Below are 13345 nucleotides of genomic sequence, written 5' to 3'. Positions count from 1 at the left end.
CCTCCCAGGACATCTTCCACTCTGACAGTATCCCTTGGTCTGTATGGAACTGTTCCTGAGAGAAAGAAGATACGAGGCTAACAGAGGGTACTGCTTTCACCCTTCACTCACATCATGCTCAAATTGCTTGCTTTTCGTGACTTTTAAAAATAACCTTTCACCATACACATGCACGTACATGTGCCGTGGAGAACCTATGGAGGTCAAAGGACAAGTTGTTGGAGTCAGTTCTTTCCCTCTACCATGTGGGATTGAACTCAAGTCATCAGGCTTTGTAGCAAGTCCCTTGTTCACTGGGATATCTCATTGCCCCATCCCTACACACTCATGTTTTAAGACAAGGCCTCCCACTGAATCTGGGCTCACTTGTTTGTCTGGCCTAGGCTGGTCAGCAAGCTCCAGAGATCTTATCACCTGTCTGTAGTGCTTGTTTTTAAACTCTATTTTATTTGGGGTTCCTTAAAGCCTCTCTCTTCCAACCCCCAAAACCTAAGTAGGAGAGAGAAGGTTAGTGGGAAGAGGGACCACAGATGAGCCCTAAGACTCATCTTAGGGCTATACCAATATTTATCAACAGCAAAAGCAGCCAGTGTTTCTCTCCATCTGTCTCTGGTCTCTTCAAACTGCCATTCGCCACTCGCCACTCACCACACACCACATTTTCTCTTTCTGGGTTCTCATATTTATATCCTCAGAGTCCTAGACCATGCCCCTCTCCATGCTGCTGTGCTGCATGAGGCAGGCATAGAGCTGTTACCAGCTGTGAAAGGCCACACACCCTGCATGAGACAATTATCAGCTGTGGACAAACTAAAGCCCAACTAAAATGCAACACTTGGGATTATTAAAAAGAAACATATTTACATAACATAAACTGACTTTACAAAGAAACCAAGACTTCCATTACACCTGTCTCTGCCACGTCTTTCACCAACACCAGGGTTACAGGCATGCACAGCTTTTATGTGAGCGCTGGGAATTAGAACTCAAGTCTTCAAGCTTATGGGGCAAACACTCTATTGACTGAGCTATCGCCACAGTCCTCGAAGATGCGTAGAGAACGCTTTGTACTGAGTTTGATCTTTAACCATGTCATGGATATATAAAATGCGTTCCGATTATTCACACTTTCCCTTCCATCCCTCTGCTCTGTAAGTCCTTCCCATAGGCATGTCTTTTATGGTCTAGTTAACCAGGATCACTCTGTGCTTAGAACTCTTACAGCCAGGTGGGCGCCTCGGTGAGTACAAGCCTGAAGACAATAACTACCGACCCCCAGAACCCACCAGCAGCCAATAGGTCAGCAGGGAGGGCCATGAGCCCCACCCTAATCCATAATTGACTGCTGATAGGCCCAGTCTTGTGCAAGCCCACACAGGCTGCCTCAGCTTCTGTGAAACGTGTTCAGCAGACAGCATTCAACCGCTCTCTTCTTATTCTCCAGCTCTTACATTCTATCTCTCGTAGTGCGTATTTTTTTAAACTCTATTTTATTTATGTTTCTTATGCCTCTTCCTCCCTTCTCCACCCTAGTTCCTTCCAATACTCCAGCACGAGGTAGGAGAGATAGAAGGTTAGTGGGAAGAGGGGCCATAGCTCTCTTTGGCTATTTCCTGCTGTTTAGGGATGTAGTTCCTTGGGGCAAGTCCAGTCTTTGTTTCAGGATATCTTCAACAACTTCTTCTTTTTCTTCCTCTTCCTCTCCTTCTTCTTCCTTCTCTTTCTTGCCAAATTGCATCAATAGCAACCAGGAGCAGTGGAGGGGAGCAGCAGCCTTCTTCTTTCTTAAGCCCCCCCCCATTCTCCCTCTGGGCTCTTGAATTTATTCTCTCTCGGAGTCCTCAGTATTAAACTATCTGCAGCTGGCAAAGAGCCCTTCTCAGAGCCCTCATGAGGCAAAAGTTTGCTGCTGTGGACAATCTGAATCAGCCCTACATCCCACATCTGGGACTAAAACAAAAACACGTTTACATAACATAACTGAGTTTTTAAAGACACCAAAACTTTCCACTACAGTCCACCCTGCCTCAAAGATCCACGGTCTTGGGGGGGTGGGGTACAAGAAGCATCCTGCTCAGAGCTGAGCACTCAGTCATCACTCCTTCTCAGCACCTTGAGCCATGTGTCTCTGCATTCATCATCATTCCTTAGGAAAAAAAAATCTTAGGCTGGGAGTAGCATCTGTCTGTGGGTATAAACGTAAGTATCAGGAAGGCAGCTTGACATCATGAAATTTAGCTAAACAACCGTTGTATGTTTACTCCTTGGGCCTAAGACCTCCTCAGCTCTGAGGTTTGGCCTGGGTTTACAACATCAGGCGTGGATTCCTTCCTGTGGACTGTGTCTCAGATTAAGAGTGGGGCTACCTCCATAACAGTCACCCACTATCTCGCAGTGGAACATCTTGCCTGGCAACTTGGTGTCATGGTTTGTAGAGCTCACCTCTGGGTAAAGCCCCTCCCTACCCCCAAGCCTGTATAACACCTTCCGGTACCATGAAAGCTAGCTAGCAGTGCAATATGCTTTTATCTAGATAAAGCTAAAGTCATTTCTGAAATCTAGACACAGCTTTCTGAACTAGTAATAAAATCTATAAGGAAACCTACAGGAGACCTCAGACTATACCCCAACCTGCTCTTTCCCCTTCCTCACATCTAGCAAGCTGACCTGTTAAAAATCTCTGCATTGAGTTGTGTTATTTCCTTAGCCTAAAATATCATTCTGCCCTCACGTTTCCAACAAACAAACTCATGAATGCTCCAAAGGCCATATTCAAAGGCCTACATATTTACTCACTGACTTATTCATAGCTTGGGAAGCCTTGGCAATGATTTAGACAGAGAATAGTGGCAGGGGCAAACGTGACAGCACAGGTGGTGAGAAAGAACTGCTCTTGTATTAGAGCTGACAGAAACAGAACCAACAGGGGTGCTAGCAGCCTTGTGTAGCCTAGTAACTAGGGTTTCAGAAAGTAAGGTGTGGAAATGAGTAGCACTATTATCTATTAACTCCAGTGACTAGCAATTTTTTTGCTTCCTGTCCCTACAAGCTATGCTCTGCTGGCCTAGAGGTCTTGTGACACAGGTAAGATGCTTAGATGCTTCTACTAGAGAACAATGATCCCATTAAACCAGCAGCTAAGGGTGCTCAGTCATTTTAGGTCCTGTATGGCTCTGAATAAATGGGCTAGGAAGGGAATTACTGTGCTGTCTAGGTGACAGATGCTCACTTTAAAGAAAAACTGGAGGCAAGGAGGAGTGTCTGGATACAGACGATCACTCAGCACACTCATAGGATAACCATGCCTTGTGACTAGCTTCAGCAATGAACCAAAAACAATCCAGCTGAGGCAGAAGAATCAATGGCCAAGACTCATTAGGAGTAAAGGTCCAGGTCATTCCATTAGGTGAAGACCCACAACCAGATGGAATAAGCATCAGGAGAAGACAATTGTAATGGTTATAACATTATAGAAACAAGGACTGTAGCTGTCAAGAATGTTTCTTTTATTCCCTTTTTTTTTTTTTTAGAGAGATATTTCAAGGGACTGACTCATGAGGTTAGGAAAGCTGGAAGTTCAAAGTCTCCAGGGTAGGTTAGCAGGCTGGAAGGAAGGGAGTAGCTGATATTGCAGATGGGGTCTGAAGGTAGTCATCCAGAGAAATGCCTTTTCCAGAGGAGGAGGCCAGGTGTTTAGGGGGATGAAAGCTTCCTCTGATTGGATGAAACCCATTATCAGTCTATTTACTTAAATGTTAATAAGAAATACTCTTTTAAGAAATACCTTCACAACAATATCTAGATTAGTATTTAAGCAAAATACCTAGGTATCAGTAGCTAAATTAGCATTAATTAACATGTGGCTGGATTGTAGGCCTGTGTGGCTTGGACAAAGAGTGAATGATACATTTACTGATTAGATGTAGTGACCTGAGAGTTTGTTCCCCAAGCATCTGGAAGTGTGGAGATGTCTTTACTCAAGATGGAAAGACTGTGGCAGCAGTCCCAGGTGGAGATGAAGGTGGAGGCTTTGAATTTCTAGCCTCTTAAAATTCCAACCCTAAGACCCCATAAAGGGAGAGCCGGCTCCAGCTATAGAAAAAGGTCTGTCTTTTTCTGTGGGCCTTTTGTAAGGGACTCACTCCATTCTTAAGTTAAGGTATATCCTTCCTGTCCTGTATCAAAGTAGCCATCATCAGAAGCTGAGGTAGATTAACGAGGAGGGAGAGAAGCTGCAGCAGAGATGGCGAGGGTGTGTATGGGCTGGGTTCTGAAGGGAAAGCCCAGCCTGCAGCCAAGAGGTTGCATCAGGAAAGTGGAGTGGTTTCCAATGAGAGGCTGAAAATGACACGAAGTCAGGACTGTTTGGGGCACTGGTGGAATCCACACCTGTGCTATGTTGGCCCACTGTTTTCTCATGTCTGGTTTATGAACAAGAACAAGCATGTGCTACTGCTGTGAACAGCACAGCCTCTACGGTTCTTTTTCTGGGATCTCATTCTAGCCCCACTGTCTCTTTTAAAGTGAGATGAGTAATTCTATTCTTCTGAACCTCTGTTTCTTCATCTGTGAAAACAGAATAACATTGCTCCCTCCTTCCTGGAGCTGTGAGAACTTAGTCCAGAGTCCACCCTCCATATGCCAGCTCTGGTCATGGCTGGCTCCACCATTCCCCTCTCACTTCATCAGTCTCAAGATTCACTCTTAAGTCTATCGCCAGTCCAAAGCAGTGTCCAGAAGGAATAACAGCATGTTCCAAGTTGAGATGAGCAGAGCAGTGGAATAGTGGCATTAAGGAAAGAAGTATGGCAGCTCTCATGTTCCTGGAAACCCTCCCTCCTAGGGAAATGTCTCTGCCTCAGCATGGGCCTTGGTTTTCAACCCCTCCCACCTTCTCAAGAACTGACCTTTAGTGCATCTCATTTTCCTTTGTCTTCAACCTCTCCTTTCAGGAGTGTCCAGTCGTCTGACATTGTGACATACTACAGTGTTCACACCCAAAACTCATGAATTCTGGGATGAAAGACATAGCCCAGAAGTTAAGACTACTTCTGGGGCAGGAGTTCATCAGTCAAGGCAAATATGGGACCACTCCTCTTGTCACATGTGTCGTTCATTAGGAACCAACTGTGTGCCCCAGAGCCAGGCACTACACAAAGCAAAAAGAGGAGGGGCTGAGCCTTGGACAGGTGGGCACAATCTTATGGCTCTCTAGAGAAAGAGCTGATAGCATGAATATGGAGTAAGATGAGAGTTATTAGGTTAGTTTACACAATATGGTCTGAGTAGTCCAAGAACAGCTGTGTCACACTGCAAAGGCCAAGAACCTGGTAGATGCTCAGGCCAAAAGGTTAGGTACCTACCTCAGCAGCCCTATGTTGGTACTGAAGGCCTGGAGGATTCCTGGAGAGCTGCTGGCCTTCCATCCATACTGGAAGCCGGAAGAAGCTGGTCCTAAAATCAGCTAACGAATCAGAAGCAGCAACAGAGCAGATTAACTCGGCACTGAGCTTGAAAGCCAATCAGGCAAACGAGAAAGGCTTTCCTTCTTCCATGTCTTTTTTATCTGGGTGCTAGCAGAAGGTCCCTCCCATATTCAGGGTAGATCTCCCTTCATCAATTAAGACAGTAAAAATTATCCTGAAGTGGAAGTGTCTGGTTTCTTTGGAAACTCAGTTTTGTCGTGTGAATGTTTGTTTGTTTGTTTGTTTGTTTGTTTGTTTGTTTTGGTTCCAAGTGTGGGGTGTGGGAATGTTCTTCCCTGCCCCTGCCCCAAGGAAAACAGTGATGTTTGTCAGGTGGAAACTACCTCCTTTTGTGTGAGGGGCATGGTTTTTGCTAGCTGGACAACTGTGTGGACTCTGAAAAGGGAAAAATACAAGCCCACAGATAGTGAGACAGTGCTTTTTATTATTATTATTAAACACCCTTTATTTGATATCTTATGCAAACCACCTTCATTGCCTTTCAGTGATAAAAGGCAGCATCCTTGACATACATAATTCTAATTAAAACAGCATCATCAAGAACAGAGAGTTGCTTCCTGTAACAGACCAGTGAGCACAAATTGAAACACAGGTAAGTCTTCTTGTTTCTGAGACAATGATAAGTTTTCCCAGTGTTTAAACATACTCATGTGCCCAGTTATATAAATCTAAGTACAAAACCGTTTAATAGGTTTGAGGTGACCCCCCATCTTTGTGGAAAGTAGAACATTACTATTTAAGTCCAATCTTATATTGAGAAAGGGAGAGCAGCGATAGTCTATGTGCAATTGGATTATTTTCACAAAGGTCATATCCACTTTACTACAAGTCAGTTTTACTTAAATCGGGACTGTCCAACAAAAATATTGTTAGCCATTCATGATCTGAATTTTGATGTACGAATTAAATTACGGTACACATTAAAAGCCATGAGACTTTGTTTTGTAATAAATAAGGCAGTGGAATTACTCATTGGTAGCCTTTTTAAGATCAGCAATTAGGTCTGCCCTTTCTCCCTTCTTCTTAATTCCAGCGAAGATTGTTTTTTGTTCCAAGGATGTACTTTTTGGGATTCTCCAAATACTCCATCAGGGTATCCTCTCCCCAGATGATACCTTTGTTCTTGTTGGCATCTTGTTGGAATCCGGCAGCCTGACCTGTTTTCTGCCCAAAAAGACCATGGAGATTGGGTCCAGTCTTATGCTTGCCCCCCTTTCCCACAGCGTGGCCCTGGGCACACTTCTGAACAAAAATCTTCTTGCCTTTCTCAACATCACACATTTTTTAATTCGCCCTGGGCTGGTCAACACCTCAAATGTTACCTCCCGAAGACCAATGTCCCACTCTCTCAAGATAATGCTTTTTAACGATTCTCTTTGCTGGTTTTCACAGAGAGAAATGTTCCAGAGTATTGTTCCTTCTTCTTTGACAGGGTTGTGCTGCTTTGGTGGACTTTTTGTGGAGCTGTTTGGGCAGTGTTGTAAGTTGAAAAGGTATGGCCTAATAAATGTTTATTATTAGGTTATAATTATCATGGTGGTATTCTCTAACCCGATATCAATCAAATAAAGACACAGACACCTATTGAATTTTATAAAGTAGCCTTTACCTGGGGCATTTTATTTGTTAACCCTCTAAACTAACTTTACCTCCCAGCCCCAATCTCAAGCTACCTCCCATCTATGGTCCCAAAATACTTACTAATGTTCTCCATCTCCCCCATTCACGCTGATCAAGCCATGCAACACTTGGCCCTGGTTGGTTTCCTTCTCCTCTCCTTTTTCTGTCCTCGTGGTTCCTCCACCCACTCCCCTGTGGAACCCCAAACTCCATCTCCCTTTCTTCTGCCAAATTCCAAGCTTCAGCATTTTTTATTAAACCAACCAGATTTAAATTAGGTGGAGCAAGGTTTACACAACAAGGACAGGTATATGTGAGAATGTGCTCAGCTGAGCAGGGACAAAAACTTGGGGGCCAGTAATTAACATTAAAATACATAGCACCAGGCCAACCTGAAACAGGTGGAGATTTGCTGCTCCTTGCCGAGTAGTACCACTGCTGTTGTGTTGCTTGCTGTTTACTGCTGCTGCTGCTGTGGTTTGATGCTTTGCTACTCAATTGGACTGCTGGTATCCTGACAACTGGGATTGGAATATCTCCAAAGAACCCAAGGACTCTAATCAGCAGGGAGTAGCAGGGAGGTCTACAGCCCCTTTCCCTACTAATCTCCTACCTAAGACCAAGAGATTGAAAGGAAGGTAGAGGCATTTAAGAACTTTAAGTAGGAGAGATGGCTCAGAGGTTAAGAACCCTGGCTGTTCTTCCAATAGTTCCTAGGTTCAATTCCCAGCCACCACACAGTGGTTCATAACCATCTATAGTGAGATCTGGTGCTCTCTTCTGGTGCACAGGCTCACATGCAGGCAGAATGCTGTATATTTAATAAATAAATAAGCCTTTAAGTAAGAAATCTAAGTTTAAGAAATCTAAACCTCAGATGCTGAGTACAGGGCACTCAGGATAGAGTGCAGGGAATCATATGAAAGAAGGGGGAGTTAGTAAGATCTGGAGAGGACAGGAGCTCCACAAGGACCAAATATATCTGGGCACAGGGGTCTTTTCTGAGACTGATTCTCCAACCAAGGACCATGTATGGATATAACCTAGAACCCCTGCTCGGATGGAGCCCATGGCAGCTCAGTATCCATCCAAATGGGTGACCCTAATAAGGGGAACAGGGACTGTCTCTGACATGAACTCAGTGGCTGGCTCTTTGACCTCCTCACCTCTGAGGGAGGAGCAGTCTTGCTACACCACAGAGGAGGACATTGCAGCCAGTCCTGAAGAGACCTGATAAGATAAGGTTAGATGGAAGGGGAGGAGGAACTCCCCTATCAGTGGACTTAAGAGAGGGGCAGGAAGGAGATGAGGGAGGGAGAAGGGTGGCATTGGGAGGGAATGGGGGAAGAAGCTACAGTTGGGATACAAAGTAAATAAACTGTAATTAATATAAAAAATAAAAATTTAATTAAAAAAATAAAGAAATCTAAACCTACACAATCTCACACAGATGTGCCCACAGATGAACATGATGTAGATGAGCCTTCATTTAGACTTTTTCCCCAGGGTATCATATGTTATATCAAGTTCACAAACAATTGCATCATTTGCTTAAGATTTATTTACTTATCCTGTATATAGTGTTCTGCCTACATGTACACCTGCACGTCAGAAGAGGGTCCCAGATCTCATTACAAATGGTTGTGAGCCACCATGTGGTTGTTGGGAATTGAACTCAGGACCTCTGGAAGAGCTGCCAGTGCTCTTAACCTCTGAGCCATCTCTCCAGCCCAAACACATTACATTAAAACCGTATGTTTCATGCTAGCCCCCAAAGACTCATGTTTATTTCATAATGTAGTATGTAGTCCAGCTTTTTACAAGTCTTCAAAGCAGAGCTAGAGTGATGTATCAATGGTCACGAGCACTGCGTGCTCTATCAGGGGACCTGGGTGCAACCCCAGCACCCACATAGCAGCTCACAATCATCTGTAACTCAGGTTGCAGAGGATCTGCCACCTTCTTCTGGCTTTCAATGGTACCAGGCACATTTGTGGTATACAGACATACATGCAGACAAAAAAATATACATAAATTTTTCAAGTATTTTTAAAGTAATAGTATGGGAGTAGAGAGCTATATACTGGTTAAATCACTGGCTAATTTTCCAGAGGACTAGCATTTAGGAGCCACATGGTATCTCACAACAGTCTGTAATTTGAGTTCCAGAAGATCTGATACACTTGTCTGGCTTCTGAGTGCACTGCATGCGGGTGGTTCAGACACACGCTCAGACACACATAAAATAAGTATTTCTTAAAGCCCCCAGAGTCTTTACAAATCCCAATACCATAAAAGTCCAAAGTCTCTTTAAAGGTGCGCTCCTATAAAAGTCAAAACTAAGTTACATACTCAGGGCCATAGCATATAAGCAATCACACTAAGGCAAAAAAATTAAAATCCAGCTGAGAAACACAAAATATTTCAGTTCCTATGACCACCATCTGCAGCCTTGAATGTAAGGTTCTGATCTCCCAAGGGCTTAGGTAGCAAAGTCTCTAGAGGAATGATTAATCATTTAATGTCCTATAACTTAAATATGGTAATATATATTTATGATACATAACCACTGACGTATCAACAGATACTATATTTCATGATAAAGAAATGGAAGAAAACACAATATCTGCTTAATGTATGCATAAACATGTTAAAAATGTTCATACCAGGTACAAACCTCTTTTCTGTACCTGGCCATTTGGCCTCAGCTGGTATTTGCAACCACCTTCCTGTACTTCCTCCACCCTCAGCAAGCACTTCAGTGAGTCTTGGTTCTTTACTTGCAGTTGGGGAGACCCATATCTTCATTCCTGAAGGATCTGAGTCATTTATCATTCTGCCTGGGTTCCGTGGTGGTAGTTTCCCACTGACTTTAATCACAGGACATGAAGCCCAGAGAGATGCCCTGAAGGAGCCGCTGCACTCCAGACATACTCCACCTTGCCTCTACTGTGAAGCAGCTGGAACTGCTGAGGCTCAGCTGCCAGAGACTAGGGGATCCCAGGTCCCCTTTCTTCCACAGAGTGCACACAGGATCTACAACCACAGAACAATGCAAACATACTTAACCAGCACAGACCCACTGAGCATAGAAGATCCTCTAAGGATAGTGTCTTTAGAGCTGAATTGTTCTTTGGGGAGACTTCATGTAAATATATTAAACAGTCATTAAATTAAGCCATGTTTACAAGGAATAGAACGTTTTGCTTAATAGATCATTAGAGATAGCCAAAGACAGAAAGTATGGTTTAAAAAAATATGAAAAGCCTGGTGGTGGTGGTGTATGCCTTTAATCCCAGCACTTAGAAGGCAGAGGCAGGTAGAGCTCTGTGAGTTCAAGGCCAGCCTGGGTCTACAGTGAGTTCCAGAACAGCCAAGGCTACATAGAGAAACCATGTCTCCAAAAACAAACCAAAACAACAACAAAAATATGGGAACAGAATAAGCCAATTCATGTTAAAAATCAGTATATTCTAGCTTCCTTGAACTGGAAATGTGTATTACACTTTGTCCTTAGTGTGCCAAGTGTGCTCTTAGATGCATAATATGTTTCTTTTTCAGATGAGGCTGTTGGCAGAAACAGACAAGATATGGGCAAGGAAATTTTATCTATATGAGAGTAAATGAAACAAACTTGAGACCACCAGTGCTGCCAACATGACAGAGCCCTGGGCATATCTGTAAGAATATTTCTAGATTGGCTTGACGTGAGAAGACTCTCTCATGCGGTCAGTGCCTGTATTAGTTACTTTTCTGTTGCTGTGATAGAACACCCTGGCCAAAAGCAACTTCTAGAAGCTGGGGAGATGGCTTATCAGGTAAGAGTGCTTAATGGTCTATGCAGACCATCAGAGGTCAGTTCCCAGCACCCATATGGTGGCTCACGATCTAGAATTCCAGTTCCAGAGGACCAACATTCTCATCTAAAGTCCACATGTGGTGCACATGTAAACAACTCAGGCACACAGACACATTATTTTTTTTTTAAGGAAGAGTTTATTTGGGTTTATGGTTGCAGAGGAATGGAGTGGATTATGGCAGTGAGTCATGACAGCAGGCAGGCATGGCCGCAGGAACTGATGAGTGATCACACTCAACCATAAGCAGGAAGCAGAGTGAGTGAGCTAGAAGTAGGGTGTAGTTATTTACTATCAAAGCCTACCCCAAATATCATACTTCCTTCAGCAAGATCATACATCTTAAGCCTCCCCCAAACACCACCACCAACTGGGGATCTGGTGTTCAAATGCCTATGGGGGGCATTTCTTATTCAAACCACCACAGCAGCTTTTCACTGGCTGGGGTCCTAGAACAAAGAGAAGCATGCAGAGGACCAGCATTCATCTCCCCATATTTCCTTATTACAGATGCAATGTGACCCAGCTTCCTCACACTCCTGCCATGATGCTCTGTATCCACTCAAACTGCAAGCCAAAAGAACCCCCTTCCCTCTGAAGATTTGTCAGGTAGATCACAGCAACAAGAAAAGTCCTTGATACCTGAGACTGAAGATTTTTTTCATGTTCTCCCATATACTGAGGCCAGATTCGATAAATTTAGAAGGTAGGTATATCAATATCAGGACACACTTCTGATGGATGAGGTAAGGTAAGCCTTAAGCCAGAGGCCCCGGTGTCCTGAAAACCCCAGCAGAGACAAAAAAAAAAAAAAAAAAGACACATGCTGTTCTGGTAAACTATCCTTTTCGCAGACATGGTCACCCGGTATCAGGATTTCAAGAAGCCAAAAGGTAAGGGGAAAAAAAGGTGCTGGTAGAACGAATCCTTATCCAGGGAAGTGATCTAGAGAAGCATTGAAACCCATCAATTGTAGGTGTTGGATGCACGAACGGAGCCATCCATGGACCAGAAAGCAAAATTGTTGGGAGCAGTGTAGCAGAAGGAACTGCGGTGCGGTGAGACAAGGGGAGTGTCAAGGCCCCAATGTTATAATAATGATTAATATGCCACTCAACATATTTGGCATAAAGAAGGTTTATTGCGGCGGGGAGGGGGGGGAGAGGGAAGGGGTGCATTCCATGATAGAGAGAGTGAATGAGTGTGTAAGGGAGCTAGAGAGGACGGTGGGGTCCTCTTATCAGTCACACACCTGACAGGTTGGGGGGGGCAGCAGTGGCAGGTGGTGACCAGAGGTTACTAGGGCCCTCAAAGGCAGGCTGGTGGGAACACCTGTATACTCACAGTGACTTTAGTTGGAAGTCACCGTGACCTGACTGGTTTCTGATACTCAAATTATCTCTGGACTATTTAGATTACAAAAAAACAAACAAACAAACAAACAAAAACGATGTTAATGACATAGTTGAAATGTCTAGGGAATGAGAAGAAAAAAAAAATCTGCACATGTTCAACACAATTTTTCAGAATATATGTAATTTGCAGTCAGTTGAATCCAGAACCCATGTATGCATTAAGTGCAATCTATTTTTTTTCTTTCTTTCTTTCTCTCTGGTGGGTTTGGGAACTGAACGTAGGGCTTTCCATGTGCTAGGCCATGACAGCTAGTCTCCTCATGCAGTTCTCGTCAGAGCATTGAGGGATAAAACACCCTGAAATTAAAGACACCAGATTTCTCCTTGGAACACTTCTCCTCTCCCAAAAGTTAGGAACTGTTGCTCTAGAAATGTTTATTTCTCTGGAAAGTTTCTAGGTGGTTAGGGTGGGTCTAATGGCCATCGCGTCTTCTGGCTAACTTTCTCTTTAAACCTGAAGCAGGGGAACGAGCCCAACTGGCATCCCTTTACACAACTGAACCCGACGCTTGAGAGTGTGGTAAAAAGCACAGCTAAAAGCAGAAAAAACACAATGCAGGACGCAGGTGTTCGTCCCAAGCTGAAGAATCCCTCGGGGGACTTCACGACCAGTGGGCCCCAATTGGTCGTGCAGCTTCGGGCAAATTTACTTCACCTCCACAGCTCCCAAGGAGGGGAGAAAAAAACAAAACAAAACAAAAACTGTGGCTGCCTACCACGTGAAAGCAGTTCGATGCAGGGGACCTACACCGGGAAGGGCCATCACCAAACTTGCAAGCAGCGGGCTGAGATTCCCCACCCCAAGCCCCAGCTCCCCAAGGGCCAGCCGCGTCCCCAGCTTCACGGCCTGACTCCTCGGCCGCCCACTACACCCCGAGAGGCCTCCCCCAAAGTCTGACCGACCGACCACAGCGCCTCCCGCCAGCGCCTCAGTAGCGATCGGCGCGCGAACCGCCTCAAACCCGGA

General features: G+C 44.4%; 1 pseudogene; it reads right to left on the bottom strand.

The window, feature by feature from the left end:
• Positions 1-6451: 6451 nt before the first annotated feature.
• On the bottom strand, positions 6452-6767 carry LOC129691171 (cytochrome c, somatic-like; annotated as a pseudogene).
• Between the last annotated feature and the right edge of the window lie 6578 nt (positions 6768-13345).

The sequence above is a fragment of the Psammomys obesus genome, unplaced genomic scaffold (genome assembly GCF_907164565.1).
Source record: "Psammomys obesus unplaced genomic scaffold, mPsaObe1.curated_primary_1811, whole genome shotgun sequence".
Lineage (NCBI taxonomy): Eukaryota > Metazoa > Chordata > Mammalia > Rodentia > Muridae > Psammomys > Psammomys obesus.
Note: the sequence above shows the minus strand (reverse complement) of the source record. Positions and strands in the feature narration are given on the sequence as shown.